Genomic DNA, 7,946 nt, shown 5'->3' on the forward strand with positions numbered 1-7,946 from the left:
ATGTTAGTGAGGTATGCCATAATAATCACGTAAAAAGTGCCCTTCTAATTCGTAGTTGTGTGTAATATTCTTGGTAATATGTGACTTTACGAAGCACAAAAATGTTAGAGACAATTCAATGTGTTGTCCAAACAGCAAAATCAACAGACTTTTCAAAATAATGTTGCTTTGAAAGGTTAAAATCATGTAATTTAATAGACACGTTAAAGCTCGTAAGTAAGATTTGTTGCATGTAGCTATCACTTTTTGCAAGTATTAGGCATACTTAGAACAACGGTAATAATTGAAATATAATTGTAGCCAAAGGTGACAGTACATATGTTTATTCAAGATTGAATAGGATTTGCTTGTTTTTGGATTGTTGTACGAGGTCCTCGCAACCGTCGCCGCCGATATTAGATTGTAACTATACATACGTTCATACACATGCGTACATGCATTTTTATGCATCATATTTGTGCGTGTATGTGCAAATATTTGTGGTATGGATGTATACGCTATTTTATCTATGGCGACGCTATTTTATCTACTGAGGACACAGCACCACTTTAAAAGGTCTAAAGTAAAAAAACATCTTTTCTCAACTGTTTAGCCAAGGCTTCTAAAATTCTTGTTTCTCACTTACAAAAGAAATTTGATGTGGCTCAGCACCGTAATGTGAGACTTAAGAGTTACCATGTGTACATTAATAGAGCTTCGTATCGTAGTTGTTAGCACGGTGTAAGAAAGAAAGGTGGTCCGAAGGACAACCTTCTACATGTGGCAATTGTGTCGTAGTACCAAGTTCTCCACCAGATCGATCAGTGTCAAAAAGGTAATGTATGTATGTTGAATTCCTACATATATATATTGTCTTTTACAAATATATACATTCAATATACGTTACCTTTTCGACACTGATTCATCTGGTGGAGAACTTGGTTTAACGACACAATTGTCACAGACAGCTCTATGCGCAAAGGTGGTCCTTCGGACCATCTTTTTTTTTCTCACACCGTGATTGTTAGTGTGGGTTAACTGCCTAGTATTAGAGGATCCGAAGGGTCGTTGGATCGAATCTCAGCGGAAAAAATGCAAGATCCATTGTATCGGGTTTTTTCTAGTCCGAAAGACTATCAAGGATGCCAAAAACCCACCTATCCGATTTTTAAAATGATCATCAGTAGATTTTTCTGGATGATGTTTGGACCTCCTTTGGGTTACCTTCACGGCTAACTTGTCGATGAAGCCACCATCTGTATTAACAGTCGATATGGTCCGATAGACGATTAATAAAAGGAATCCTTCCACTGTCCTGATAAGGGCTGGGTTGTGGTTGAGACGATCGCTGCGCCCTGCAAGTAAGTACTCAATATGACGGATGGCTAAGTCGTCTAAGGGGTAACTTGCACTAGGAGCTTTTACACGAAAGACTCACAGACCAAAGTTTGAAAGCCAAAAGTTTGAATGCGAAGTTAATGTTCAATCGAGAATTTCTGGTTAAAAGTTTAATGCGTTAGTATCATGAGGTTTTTATGATGTATTGTGACAAATAAATCATTTAACAATTAGTAACGTTATTATCCGAAACATTGTTTTGCCGAATCTAAATTTGCCCATGATGTAAGTTGCTGAATGCTAAAGTTCAGACAATTTTTTCACTTACCTTCTGCAAACTTTTTTTTTGGCAAACCTACCTTCTGCTTTTTATTAGTACCACACTTTCTTTATCGGCACCATTCACTGTAGGAAAAATCAAAGTCTGCTATATTTGTATTGGCTCTTTAAATGTCGGAAAATGATTATTTCGGCACATCAATACGTCTGCAAAAATCCTGTCGGCAAAATAACACCCACCCCAATTTAACTACAGCGAAAGCTTTTGATATTGGATTTGCAGCTAGAGTTGCATTAAAAACAGTAAAAGATATCAAAGAAATCGATATTATAAGGTAAAAACAGGACTGTCGTTTATTTACAATTCACATTTGTAAAAAATTAATGCTCAAAAGTTCTCTTAAATTCAAACTTATTGAGGGAGTCAGCTGTTTGAATCCAAGCATTATGTTAAAAGAAAAAACTTTTGAAACAAGATTAATGGCTACTTTAGAAATACTAGCCGAGAAAAATTGGATGAATGCGCTTGATGCTGATTTCGTAAAAAGAGAATTTTGTACGTTAGTAGCTAAAGACAGTGTTCAAATGAAGTTAAAAAATTTTGATAGAAAACGTCATCGATTAGACATGTTTTTACTAGAAATACTTATTCTAGAAAAATTATCAGATGAACTTCAAAATTTTTGTAAAAATATTTTTATTTTGTTTTACGGGAAATCAAACGTTGAACGAAGTTTTTCTGTTAATAGCAAGTTTTTGGTTGAGAATCTGACGGGAAATAGAATAATAGCATAAAGGTGTATATATAATGCTATTGAAAGTGCCGGAGGCGTCAAGAATATCAACACAACTAACAAAATGATGTTAGATTACAAAAGCTCATCATCAAAACGAAAAGATGCTTTAAAAGAAAGAGAAGACGAAGAAAAGAAGAAAAATTTTGAACTGGCACAAGCCGAATTTTATTTTAAATATATGATACATTTGTCATTTCAATGTTTAATAAATTTTATTGTTATTTTGTAAGAATACAACTATTACCGTACAAAAAATTTTATTCATAATTTTATCTTAAAAAAATTATATTTATATCCTTACATATTTTTAAAATAGCCGTAAAATTTTTTTCCTAAGCCTGGTTGACACCTTGTAACTGTCACTTACAGAAATAAAATCAAGTCGTGTGGGGGTACGACAAGGTAAGTTTGAGAAAGCAGACGAAGCCTCGGCGACCGCGCTATTATTTACTTTAGATTTGCATACTCAAGCTTTTAAATATCGAAAAATAAGTATTTTGCCGGTATGCTTAATGTATTTTTGTTTAATTTAGTCTCTTCAATGCTACTTTATAGCTTTACCGTAAAATATAGGTTAGAAAGTTGTTATAACAAAATGCTCAGATTTATTTCTCAAATTTTTCCTGGCTCAGCCCTTACGAAAAGTAGTATTATTGTTAAGTTAGCTGCAGGCCAAATTTTTCCTATGTACAATTGGGACAGGCATGTTCTTAAACATACTCCGTCACTTCTTCCCAGGTAACTGGTGTATATGACTTTTTATATGACCTATAATAACTAGGATATTATATAAGTAGGCAATTGTTATATTGTCTTTCACCGTGGCATGCAGATTTGCAGATGAAAGAAGAACAATGACGTAGAAGAGGGAGGCGAGTGGATGACTCTCTCATTGTAAAATCGTATCATAAATGTTCAATAATACAAATAATAAATTACATGTGGCAAATTGAAGTCTTACATATGTATGTGTGTACCCAAAGCAATTAAAAAGCTGGATAAGTTGCGGCATTGCTAAAGTATAGGATACTTACTTGAAAGCAAAGTTTAAATGATGCTTAAAAATTTTAATATCTTAAATACATTAATGTCCTATTATCTTGTGTTAAGTAAATACCTTAATTTCATTATCTTAAATAAAATTTGTAATAAAAAAATTGTCAGTAATAAATTAAGTAATTTTTTAGTAGCATTGTTAAGTTATTTCTTGTACTGTTCCTACGATCTTTGTAGTTGGCAAATACGCATTAATGATAAAAAAGTCTGATTTTTATAAGAAATATAAATTATAGATAATCAATTAAAAGTAATCAACAGAAAATAAGAATTTTCTACATTAACAACTAAGTCTTTTCAAGTACGTAGTTAATTGACAAAATTTATTTAACAAATAACTATTTTATTGGAAAAAGAAGTATTGCCACTTAACCTTACCATTTCTTATAACTAATGAAGCCCACATTTGGCAGTATATAGTTTGTAGCTCAAGGATGGAAATGAGATGACAGATGATTAAACATACCTTTATTTTTCATTCTTGTTAACCATGTGCCATGAGTCATAGACGCAATCTACATACTTACTGACTTACGTATTGTTCAATGCAAAAAAGGCCAACAGTCAATCGAGTAAAAAACCGTAATAGTATCAATATAATCTGAAAGACAGGTAACTAACTATTTTCCAGAGTGCCCTGAATATAAGCTGTAAACCTAAGCCTTATTCAACTCAACTGTTTAGGGTGTTAGCAGTCATACATTACTAATCAATGAGTAGTAATATGAGAAATTATTTAATAAACACAAATTTTTTAATAACCTGTTTATTGTTTTCACGGTTTTCGTACATATTTTCATAATAGTAGGTTATTAGAAGAATTACTTAGTTATTAAAAAACTACAGTTTCGAAATTTCGAATTCCATCATACATAAAAAATATATAAGAATCAAAGCTAGTTGAATAAATGATAGATTTTGGATTTTCAATGCGTATAATTACTAAGTATTTTGTCTCAACATTTTATTGGAAAGAGTAATTAAGTTTATGTAATTAGCTTAAAGAATAAAGTTTTTAGAATTTTACAATAAAGTAGTTTAATACAAACAAAAGAAAAAGAAAAAAACAGCCTAAATAAAAATCCTGAAACTATATTTTTCAAAAAAACTCATTTTGGTTGGTAAATTTATGAACTGTTTGTACAAATAACCCTCTGCACACATTTATCTTATTCAAAACATCTTCATATGAGTGGCTTTTAGTAGAAACATAGTGGGACCATTCTAGATCACCGCATCTATGTTGTACAAATTTTGTATTTATCTAGCACCTTCTAGTATGAGCGATATTTAATAGCATTAAATTTTTCGAAATAAACATTAAAAAAATGGGATTGTCCTTAAAAGTTTTGATATCCCTATAAAAAAACTTTTTAATAAAACAAAAAGGTTCGGTAAGTTTGATGTATTAAGTTAATATTTTGTAAAAAATTTTTTAAGCCCTTATACACTGACAATAAATAGTATCATTCCTAATGAATCCATAGCTTTGAAAAGTTCTGAAATCAAAATGTAAGAACGTTACAGTTTTTTAATGACTGATTTTAATTTTTTCAGTGCCTTTTGAAGAAATAATAAATTAAAAATGTTCGGTAATGCGTTAAGGCGAGATGTAAGAAATGAATAAATACAAAAGATTATATGTCCCGATCGAGTTCAACGCCTTCGACCGTCTACCTTTGTTGCTCCGCATATATAAGCGCTGTCGTGTTATGTTGTTCATTGTCAGTCTATCGTTTGACCTGTAACAAGTGAGTCAAATTACTTACGAATTCTTGCGTACCTGTGGTAATAATTTGTATCTAATAAAATTTATCGCTAAGTGTATGTGTATCATCAAGTCTCTTATTGTTTGTAAAATATTGTGGCCTGATGAGGCTGACAAAAGTGATCATTTTTAATTGGTAAAGTTATTTTTTGTGCAACATACATTTTGTATGACAATGATAGTATAATACTGTTTAGTACTCGTACTTCAACAAAATCAAACTAAGAAATATTGACTTTTTCCCGAACATTTTCATAAAATTTTGACATAGCAAGGCATTAGTGTATTTCATGGAAGGTTTGCATGAAGTACCAGTCAAAAGTCAATATTAGTTTTTTTGATTTTGTTGAAGTCCAAGTACTAAACAGTATTATACTATGAGTGTCATACAAAAATGTATGTTGCACCAAAAAAAAAAACTTTACCGTTTTTACATTTTGACTTCAGAAATTTTTAAGACCATGGATTAATTAGGAAGAATACTTTTCATTGACAGAGTATAATGGCTCAAAAAATTCTTTACAAAATATCAATTAAATACATCAAACTTACCTTACCTTCTTATTTTGTTAACTCATTTTTATATGGGGATGTAATATTACACTGTTAATGTTAATAGAATTAACAAAATTTGTTAAAAGAAGAAACTCTATTTTCTCTCTTTCATCATTATTGTAGCTACTAGTCAACTGCAATGCTTTACCAATGTGCTGACATGAGGTAGTTCAATATTAAAGGTGAATTTACGCATTTAGGTCCCCATGCATTGCTTGCGAGACTATGATCATTATGGGCAATCTAGTATGCAAAGAAGCAAACCGTGTGATTTTGGGCATTCACGGATCGTTTTGGCTATCCTCGTGCCACACACATCACCGTCAGCATTTTTGAATGAGCTACCACAACGGCGTCGTAGTGTATCATACGACGAACTAGTAATTTTTGATAATTTGGAGAATTAGCGCAAAGACAATCCACGCAAAGAATAAAGTTGACTTTCCACAGCAGTGAGAAACTGTGGTCTATGGCAGCAGTCATGACTCAGCCATCTATCGAGAGGCAGCGCCAAGCATGACACACACATTATACGTTCTTATGATGAAGCTACATGCTTGCTGTGAACTCAAATCATTCTTACAAAACGTAAATATGGATAAGTATGAACAATTGTCTAATTTTAGTAAAGAGAATATGTTATCACATATATAGCAGCTACCACATGGTAGTTTTCACTGATTTATAGTTTGCTTAGTGTTGTACTATGGAAGATAATATTTTCCTACACTATTGTATTCTTATAACATTAACAAATATGTAACACTCTCATGTGTCTCATATTTCTAGTTCTATATTGCTGTGTTACTATGCATATTTATAAAATCATTATCGGCATAGTAAGAGACTCCCACCCATTTGATTAATGTTAATCAAGTTCTTACATAAAAATAGGTTATTTTATTTTACATGGCTTTCGATCTATCAGCTTATGGTTCAAAGTACCGATGTAAAAAACTAGTTTCCCAAAGTAATAAACCAAAGGAGTAAAGACTAGGTTATTAAACTCGTGAGTATATATTTCTTAATCCTTGAAGTACAAGAGTTGCAGCGTAAGCCACTGTAGTACGGTAGCCGCAACAGTATATTAGTGGCTCGGTAAAAAGCAGAGCTAACTCAGAAAATGAGTGAAAAAGATGCCAACTCAAATTTGGATTGAAAAAGCTGTGAACTCAGATTTGGCTTGAAAAAGCTGCCAACTTTGATTCGGGTTGAAAAAGCAGCCCACTCAGGAGTAATCTTTTTTTCATCAAGTTATCTCATGACAGCACTGATATTTATAATACAAGTATACCTACCTAAAGCAAGAGGGAATTTTCAATCATTTCTTATTTCAGGAAAATAATTTAAATAATTGTAATAAATCACACTATACTTATTTAATTGTGTGCTCTACTAGTCTGCTTCCAAAAAATTAACAAAAGTTATAAAAAGTGGAATCCTCTTTTATTGCTTCTCTAAATCCTTATTTTTATTATTATTATTATTATTACTATTATTATTATTATTAATATTATTATTGTTATTATTATTGTTATCATTATTATTGTTATTATTATCATTATGATTATTATTATTATTATTATTATTATTATTATTATTATTAGTATTATTATTATTATTGTCATCATCGCAGTTACGCATCCCCATCAAAACGAAGGTGAACATTAAACATTTTACAAAACAAGCATTTCGTTCGTGTAAAGTTACGTTTTACCTAGGATCCGTCTTTACAACTTTTTAAACTATTTTCTTGACTGATGATATCGTTCAAAATAAGGGCACGTGCACAAACCATAGCTGTAACTTAACAATACAATTTTTTCTTCTCTTTCATCAGTACGTCAAAAGCATACTTTAAATTTGTTTCATCTTATTTTTCTAACTATCATACCTAATTTTAGTAGTATTAACATTAATATGAAAAGAAAGTGAGAACACTCTACGAAGAAAATCGTTTTTTGTGGAATAGTTTTTCATGTCATACATGATAATGACATAAAAACTTTTCATTTTATAAGACGGATGATTTCGACCTTACTAGTCTAGTATGATAAACTCAATCGTCAGCAAGTATGCATCAAAGTTTATGTTCTAGAGCCACTTTTTAATAATATTATAATGCTCTAATGCACTGATTATTAGTCTAAAATGGTAGACTTACTCGACAGAAC

This window comes from Copidosoma floridanum, unplaced genomic scaffold, assembly GCF_036245765.1.
Source record: "Copidosoma floridanum isolate Cflo_tuat_1 unplaced genomic scaffold, Cflo_Japanese_pri ptg000024l, whole genome shotgun sequence".
In the NCBI taxonomy this organism is placed as follows: Eukaryota; Metazoa; Arthropoda; class Insecta; order Hymenoptera; family Encyrtidae; genus Copidosoma; species Copidosoma floridanum.